At 35.7% G+C, this 9,380-nt stretch overlaps 1 long non-coding RNA gene across 10 annotated transcripts in view; it reads left to right on the plus strand.

Annotated features, from left to right (window-relative positions):
• LOC117912249 overlaps nt 1-8,045 on the plus strand; it is an 8,927-nt gene extending 882 nt beyond the window's left edge. For 2 of the 10 annotated variants that reach the window (XR_004650987.1, XR_004650994.1), the window contains exons 2-7: nt 4,371-4,446; nt 4,650-4,765; nt 5,661-5,748; nt 6,928-7,008; nt 7,090-7,435; nt 7,519-8,045. This is a non-coding gene — a long non-coding RNA (uncharacterized LOC117912249). The remainder of the gene's footprint in view (nt 1-4,370; nt 4,447-4,649; nt 4,766-5,660; nt 5,749-6,927; nt 7,009-7,089; nt 7,436-7,518) is intronic. The other 8 variants (XR_004650993.1, XR_004650996.1, XR_004650992.1 and 5 more) reach the window with 7 other exon arrangements.
• Nucleotides 8,046-9,380: the final 1,335 nt, after the last annotated feature.

Here is a 9,380-nt window from a genome sequence, read left to right on the forward strand (position 1 = left end):
ATCTTCTAGTCTAGATCAGTAGAGAGTAATCTCAAGGTATGTGCACATGCGGGTGGGGTTGAGTTTGCTCATATATTCTCCAACATTAAAATTCTGGTCATGTGGTGAAAATGTGAATTGTGATTTCTAGCTACCTAAGTTGTTTTTCTTTATTTTCTCTCTTCATTTGCAGCTTAGCGTTGGTCTAATTGTTTCTCCAAGTAATTATATTTGGATTGTCATCGTTGTCTTTATTGAATTAGTTTTTCCTTTATAATGTTCATAAGCTTCATCCTTTTCGGAAATTTGGTTGTCACGTGTTAGACAAATACTGACACTCTAATGTTTTCTAACCATGAATTCTCACAGATCTTAAATACTGAATAAGCTTTAAAAAGAGGCAGGAACTCTGAAGTTTCCTATTGTCTCTAGCAAAGCAAACCATGGCCACATTTATGTTATATGGGCTTTTTTGTGTTATGTTTGTTAGCTTGATATGCATTGTGGTCTTGTAACCTAGCAATTTAAGCTTTTAGGAACTTGGTAACTCAACAAGGTATCGAAGCTGTGATTAATTAAAGATCTTAAGTTCGAGTCCCTTCTACTATTTTCCCCCCATGAGGTATTCTTTTAGAAAACTTGGCAGCTTAACAATGTTATACTCAATCATAGTGGTTGAAATAAATCAAAATTTTCAACTCAATAGGCATTATTGGTATAGACGAAGTAGTGTGGTTACTCACCAAAACTGTGAGGGGACAGTGCATTCACCAAATGGTGGCTTATTGCAAGTCCCTACATAGTTTGACAATTTCTGCCTCTGGTTTTGCTTTTAATTTTTGATAGTATGATTAAAAGTTGATGGTTTATAATTTTCAATAGGGTAGTTGATCTTCAAGGTTTAAAGAGCACTTCATGTAATATTTTGATGAAGGATCGAATCTGATTAATAAGGCCTCATTTTGTTTAGATTTTATCATCATCTCTAACAGAAAAGGATTAGTAAGATGGCTCCATTCCTCCCCCTCTTTCTCTTTCTCTGTCTACATCTTCATGAACCTTTAATGAGGAGGAATGATATTTTCTGCTTATCACTGGGCAAGTGGGCGCTTTTTAAGGATTACTGATGTTCTTGGATGATGCTTGCCCATTTTCCTTTTGTTCTTTCGAAAAGCTTGTAGTTTGACCTAGAACATGATGCTTATAAGACAAATAATTTCCCTGATAGAGAGTGTTAGAGAATCTGGAATTATCATTTAGAGCTTTCAGTAGTTGAAGCGGTCAATTGTCTATTATTATGTGGTTTCCTTTATGTCTAGATGGTACAAAGGAGTATAAAATTTTCATGTACCAATTTTATCAAAATTTCAACTTTACATTTAGATCTAGAACAAGGTAATTTCTTACCCTAGAATTTGTTTTGTTAATTACCAGTTAGGGATTCTTGTTGGAGTGCTATTTCAACAATGTAAGTAATCATTGATTCATAGGTTAGATCTTTCTTTTTGTCCTATTACCAATCAACATTGGGATGTGCTTGAGAAGGTTTAGGTCCTGTGCCTTTATGATTGGCTTCCAATCTTTTTCCTATCTTTTTCCTAGAGTTTCCACTTGCACTCTACATTTTTATTGCTTTGAGTGAATCAGAAATCTACTCTAGCTGTGACAAGATTTACTGAGACTAGTAACTAAAAGTTGATCTTGAGCGATAGGGTAGGGGTATTGGATTTGCATGGATTGGTGCATTGAGTCATATCACTTAGCATTCATCATAACACGAAAAACATGCATTTGATTTGTCATTGTCCTCATTGGTGTTGTTCTAGTATTACTATTAACTTGTAAATTATATTCTTGAATTTTAATGTTTCTTTCTGTATTAGGCTATTAGTTATATGTTTTGATTTGATTTGGAACTCTTTTGGATGTTTAATTTTTCTTATAAAGTTAAAGCCTTTTTAGATGCCAATTTTTTTAACATGTGTTCTTGTTACGTGTACTAATTCAAATGTGTTTTTAATTAGAAAAGTGATGACAAGTATTTTGTAGCATATTAACCAAACTTGGACTTAGTAAAGAGCTCATGTTTCTTGCAATTCTATAACTAGCAAGGAAAAAGTTTTCTATGTAATTTTATTTACCTTATTTTACATGTGTACACATAGATTTCTCTTTAGGAAAAATTATTATGTAGTCAAATTGGATTTTTATTGATTAGAAGAATGGTGTAGGTACAATCTTTATTTTGTCCTCTATTCTTCCTTCTCTAGTTGTTAATTGAGGGTTTGAAGAAGCTTGAGCTTAATTTGGGCCTAGACTTTGTTTAGTTTTGAGTCTTAATGGGACTTGGGCTTTGGCGTGATTTAGACCTTGACTTGACTTGGATCTTAACATGACTTGGGCCTTGGTGTGACTTGGGCTTTAGTTTGACTTGGACCTTGCCTTGACTTGAACAACATCGACTTGGCTTGTGCACCTTGATCTTAGATCAAAGATTCTTTTGTAGACTTTGATCTTAATGCTTGAACCTTGATGGTTTGAATATCTTGACAATTTGAAAGATATGTTGAAGAAATTGAAGATTTGTTGAAGCCTTCTTTGAAGATTCAAAAAAGCTTTGGATCTCCCTTGAAGAGTTGTTCCTCTCCAACCCTTTTCTTATAAATTGCATTTTTGACTTGTCTTGGAATTTTTGGAATTAATTCTATTTATAAGGATTAGAAACACCAAATTTGGATAGTTTTAATTGATTCCTTAGAAATATTATTCTTTAATTAAAGTTTATAATTAGGTTTGAGACTAATGTAATTTGAGTGTATGGTAAATTATAAAAGGTTAAATTTTGGTTTTGTACAATGCGTTAATACAAGAATGTAACCCTAGGAAATATCAATTTTACCACATTATGTAGTTAAAACACATTTGGCCTTCCTTTGATGCTATTAGTCACCCACAAGGAAGCAAATTTCCACAAAATTTTCTGAATTTTGATCCAGAATTTTGGACAGTAGAGGACCTTGATAGGAAAGCCACGTAGAAAGCTAGAAGTGGCTGATTTTCTAGCCAATTTTCACTAAAAAATGGCAAAAAAATCAGCATTGGCCCAGACAATTTTTTTTCTGATATTTTGCTGATATATCATTGATTAAATTGCCAATTTTTTCCAAAAATATCACGAGGATGCTTCTCCTTTGATCCAATGGTTAGATTTTAATTTAAACATGATCTAACAGTCAGAAACGTACAATAATGGCTAATGGGCTTTTAAATGGCTATTTTAGCCCAGATTTTGGTTATAAATAACCTCGTTTTGATCCCATTCCATCCAAATATCACTTGAAATCTATCTTGCTCTCATTTTGCCCAAAATTCACCTTGATCTCATTCCATGGCTCTACAAAAGTTGGTATAAGTATAGGAGTCATTAGAAAATCTGATAGAGAGTGGAGACATGGTGGGACTGAGACCCATCAGAGGCTGCCAACATTTGATAAGGAGTTTCTGCGAGCTTTGAGTCCACAAGTATAGGGACTCACCATAGTGACTTATCAAATAAGGCCAATTTTATCCTCCTTAAAATTAGGGTTATTGATAGACTCCACAATATGAGATGAACTTACCAGGACTACGATATATTTAACCATCCTCCTCCACAAATATCATATGACATTCCAGATCATATGCAATGAGGATTCCAAACAAACACATTGGTGAACTCATAGTTTCCCATCTATGGAGAGGTAGAGGGAAGGAACAAAGAGAATTATGCTTGACATATTCTACTTAGAATTATAATGTAAACTCCATCTCGTGGTGCCAATATCATCCATATGAAGATGGTCTTCCTTTATCCTAAGCATAGTGGAATCACATTAGTCCTCATTTTGGTATTAAATGGAACTATTGGAATGTAATTTGTATAAAGTACTGATTTTTAATGAAATCAATTTTTTACCTCCACATCTCAAAATTCATACTTCTTACAAGTGTTATTGTTGAACATCAAAAATCATTATACATACATTGTTTTTTTAAAAGAAACAACTTCAATATGTGTATCATTGCTTGTTTTATCAGTTTTTTTTCCCAATATTTCTATAAGTTTTGATCAATTTCGATTCATCGAAATTTTTTCCCCAAAACTTCCATATGACATTTCTGAAAAATCCAACCATCGATATTCTGCGAATATCCGATATTTTCATCCTTTGTGACCACTCATTCCATAGCATATTTGACATTGTTATCAGAATAGGCTGGTGTTAGAATATTGGTTCCGGGTGCAGGTAAATTGTGTGACTAATAATAACTTTTGCGCATTTGAACTTATTTAATTTATGATATGTTTAGTTGGAAGCCTTCATCTGAATTTATATGCCTACTTGTACCAGAACATGGCAATTGGAAAGCTAGCATTATGTTACAACAATATTGAAGTCTTCTGAGGAGTGGTAAAGGTGAGACATGGTGAGATTCTTTGAAAATTGTCTTCTGCTACAGTTTTGGGTCAAATGACCTTACTACTATGTTATTGATTTTATGTTGATGGTCATTGCATCTTTCCTAGTGTCAACTTAGCATGTGATCCTGCTGGTCACTAGCCTAAACTTTTCCTTAACTGCACCCTAGTGCCCATACTGCCATTTTCAGTGAGATTTTTTATGGTGTAGGTTTTGGTTGCTTCATCAAGTTATGGCAAGGGTGATATCTGAGACAATAGGGACTACAATAAACCTTATTGATATTTGCTGAACATTTCTGGAAACCACAGTTGAAATTGTGTCAGGTGGAGTAGAAAATTTTGAGGCTTTGTCTTGGTTAAGATGCAAAATTCTATCTGTTTAGTTGGTCAATATGGACAGCAAACATCAATTAAAAGACTTTAGCTGTTAGTATGATGTGTCATATACTGGAAAAGCATATCAAAGTTACCTGGTGATTTATATCAATTATTTGGATGATCATTATGTCATAGACTTTAGTTTTTGTTTCAAGTGGGAATTGTCATCTATGACTTTTATTTCAATAGCCTAGTAGGATGTTGTGGTATCAAGATGGCAACAATTTGGATTCAGGTTGGACCAGGCAGACCCATATTTTCAGCAGGATACTATCTAAACTAGTCTTTTGGGGTGCACAAGAATTCAATACTAAATCCAGGTTTGGGCTGGACAAATTCTGGTGTTACTAAACTACTAGGCTGTTCCTGGACCTGGATTTCCAGTATGAATTATTTGTTTGAGCCTTGTTATTTCTATGTAGGTTGGATGGCTTAAACAAATAATTGCAACCGCCCCCATGGACTATGTTTCTGTTTGCCTGATATACATTGTTGCTCAATTATCTAAAATCTTGAGTTTTGAGTCAAACTGGTAGCTTAACATAGTATTAAAACTTTGGTTTTTGAAGGTCTTGAGTTTGAGTTTCTATTTTTTTATTCTTCCATTTATTTAAATTTTAAATGATCCTATCTGTTGTTTGCTATTATCTAAAAGCTTAAACTTTTGGGTCAAATTGATATCTTCACAGGTTCTTTATTAGCGGGGAAAGTTCTGTTCTTGTTCTGTGCTATTTTGGAAGTTTGTGGTTATATTCTAGCAGGATAGTGTCTCCTTGCTAAGAGTTTTTTTTTTTCCCTTCTTTTCTCATAAGGTTTTTTCCTTTTTATATTCTTATTCCAGGTCCTGCTGTTAAAGTTATACCAAACTAGAACAATGTTCTATGATGTTGTGGTGCCTTCTTCAATTCTCTTGTTTGTTGAAGTCCAAGGTATACTGTTTTAATCTTACTACATGTGATGTTGACTTGGCATGAGAACATGTCCCTTTTTATTATGTCCATTGATATTGGAATTAACTGTGTACTTAGAGTGTGTTTGATAGCGATTCTAAAAAACGTTTCTAATCTTTCTAACACTTGAATGATAAAATTTTTAAAGTGTTAAAAATATTGAAAGTGTTTCCTAAAATCACTACCAAACGAGCTCTTAATGTTTATCTTGAAAAGTGTTTTTAGATGTGAACCTTTAGATCAATTACCATCCTATTATTTGATGGGAAAAAAAAATGCTTAGTTTATCATTTATGCTCATATTTTTTCATAAAAATATAAGGGACATCGATACCAACTTATTGTCCAAGCCAAAAGAATGAATTAGCCCTGATCCACTGAATAATGAAGCTAAAAGACCGTTGTATCAATTTAGGATAAACAAAGAGGAGGAGAAAATGTGACACTAAATGGTTTAGCTGAGGGTTACTTCGTTGGAAGTAGTTCTCTCCATGTCATAGAAAATTCCAGTCAGCCAGGAGTCATTAGCATTGGGTGGCTTCATTGTCTAAGTTCTCAACCACTTTAGGAAACAGAACAGTGGAGCATAGAGTTATACTTCCTTTATAACATGCTGCAAAAGAGCAGCTGGTCCATGCTTTGAGGGGAGTGCACATTAGAGAATTATGCATTTCTACTAGCTGTTAGATCCTCTTTTTTGCCTTTTGGGCCTTTTCATCTACTCAGAAGAATTCGTTGCATGCACCCACCACCTATCTCTTTGGCCGGCTACATGTTATAAGTTAGAAGAAGGAAGCTCTGTTTACCTTCCTCTAGGCACAAACTGATGTCTAACCAAAACCAAATAAGGACTCCACTCTACCAAGTTAGAGACTTAATTCCATTAGACTGTGGGATTTGATTTCAAACATTATCATTGCTAAAGCAATTGTTCTATCTTAGTTGCAAGGTGGTTGTATTGATAATTTTATTCAACATCAATAAACCTGTTCTTGTGATAGCATTAGTTTGTGCTTGCTTGTCACTTTCTACGGCTTGTGATAAGAAGATGGATTAGACTTACAAATCACTTGTCTTGTTGTTTTCATCCCATCACTGGCTTTGTGCTCTTGTAGTGGAGGGTTTTCTATAGTCTTATCTTTTTGACTTTTCTGACAGGGTGGTGGAAGAGGAGAAGGATGAAAGTAACTTTCATTATGACAAACTTCTGAACAACTATCTTTTGAAACTTCTGAAAAGGTTCATGTTATAAGTCAATTCTTCTATTATTGTTTTCTTTAGATTTCTATCAAGGGTCTCAGCATCCATTATCTATTGTAGGTTGAGCAGATTGATCCCAATGCTAGAAAACCACTGAGCAGGGAATCAGGGGTGCGGAATGATAGGTATACTTTAATTCTTTGCCTAGTCATTCTAATCTTTGGTTCCTGCAGCAAACAATCAGAATGCAGTAGGTCAGACTATATAGGCTTGTTGGTCAGGTGATGTACTAAATAATCAACACACCTTTTGGAAGCAGGAGGTGATTTGATTAGAAATTGAAGGTTTCGCTTTAGGCATTTCTTAATAAGCCTACAATTCTTCTTAACAACCCAACCTATTTCCACAACGAGTTGTGTTGCATCAGATCTTACGCTATAACCCACCAAGTCATAATTCAGCTCTGGTGAGTCCTGAATCTCCTGATGCTAGTCTATCTTTCCAACAACCTTGCTGAGTACCCACTTATCATATGGGTTTTTGTTGCAGATTGTGGCATTCTTCATTCTGCTTGCACTCAGCTCTTTGCAAAGCGACCTTCCAATTCAGTATCACGTAAGCTCCATTTGATTTTCTTGGAAACTGAATTTGCTTTTTCTTTGTGGAATTGGCTACTCCTGGGTTCCCTGCGGCTGTGATGTAATCTGATTTCTGCCACATGGATGCCCATATCTCTTCGACCCTGAGTACATCACTTATTACATACTTAGCTCTTAACTTACTGGCTTTAGATATAAAAAACCTAGATTGATGTAAGATGAGACTACATCTGGGCTATGACAGATGTCTGGTGAATCATCAGCATAAATTGATTTGTGGACTGACCCGGATGAGCCCCGTGTGCATGGTGTGAAGAACCTGAGAAAAGTCTTGTATGGGATTGTATAGCTTATCTGATTGCGTTGAATCAAAGCAACGAGGATGCTCTTCGAAGGAGGATAAGAACAATATACTTGATAGGTGCATTTCTAGTATCTATAATTTATTTTAAATTGATTCTCTCTTGAATTATTCAACAATTTTCTTCTAACTCCCAAATTTAAAGTTCATCTGATTGTGGAATAATTCCAAGCTTGTTATGGGCCATTGGCTACCCATTCAAACAAACAGGTGTCCAGAGTGAGGCCCATTTTCTGGTGGGCTCAATCACAGTTCGGAACCAAATCCCTCAGTAGTTGGCGCTTTATACCTTGGAGTGCAAAGAAGTGAGAACCCACAGAATGTTACATGTGAGTGCAAAGAGAAAGGCGTGCAGGCCATTGGTGATTGCTGTCTGGAAAGGAGAGAGAAAGAGGGGGTTTTTGAGAAAAGTTGGAAAGATGAGACACAACACCCCATAAAGAATTTATAGTCTAAGCAGCTGAAACTTTTGCTTGCGGGAGAGGGATGGTCCCCTTTCTGTGCCCATAAATTACGTGCAGATGGTTATATGCTGATACACACACACCCATTCTCTAGGGTTAAATTGCCCGTGATGTGATGAATTGATATTTTTGGGTACACTCCAAACACCCACCCAAAGCCCATGTTTTTATGTTCCGAATACCGGGAAAATTTGATTTCGAAATCCGAAAGAATCAACCACTCGAATTGGTCACATGATTTCGTGTCTGACTTTCTCCTTCCCGCCCATAACCCAAGGGACCCATGGTGGGTAGAACCGTTCCAAATTCGAATTCGCATTTCAAACAGTGGTGGGCTTTTAACCTTGACCCATTAAAAAAAAAACAGAGAGACAAAAATGATCTCTCACACAGCCCGGCCCATAGTTTTAACTTTGAAAACATGGAAATGGGAATTATCCGGTGGGACCCAACCTCGAGAAGGGAACAGCTTTAGAAAGTAGAAACCTCTCATTGGAAAAATAAGAAGGTTCCGTACTTTGTCCTCCTCTCAACACTAAGGACATTTCCGTAAAATCATACTTTGCTCTGTACTATTCAGAGTGTTTATACGAGTAAAAACAGGAGCGCCCCATAGCCGCCCTCTAAATTTCAAAATTTCAAAATTCTTTTAAAAAACCAACAATAAAAACAAAAATCCTCGAAAATGAAGAATTGTGGATAGGTGGCATCATCCGTCCAATGAGAGCACAACACGTAAGACGAAGATGTCCAGCCGGCTGAAAATGACTGGAGCCGGCTGTCCAATGTTTTACATGGTCAAAAACAGTCGTCTTGGGGAATCTGGGTATACGTATTAGACTTGTTTTACAGTTAATGTTTTTTCCCAAAAAATATTTCTCTTCTTGACGGAAACACCCCTGTTTTTCAATCAATATTACCGACTGCCCTTCTCAGGTTTACATGGAGCCAACCATGATTCCTATATTGCCCTTGTTTTATCAGAGA

The sequence above is a fragment of the Vitis riparia genome, chromosome 4 (assembly GCF_004353265.1).
Source record: "Vitis riparia cultivar Riparia Gloire de Montpellier isolate 1030 chromosome 4, EGFV_Vit.rip_1.0, whole genome shotgun sequence".
NCBI lineage: Eukaryota > Viridiplantae > Streptophyta > Magnoliopsida > Vitales > Vitaceae > Vitis > Vitis riparia.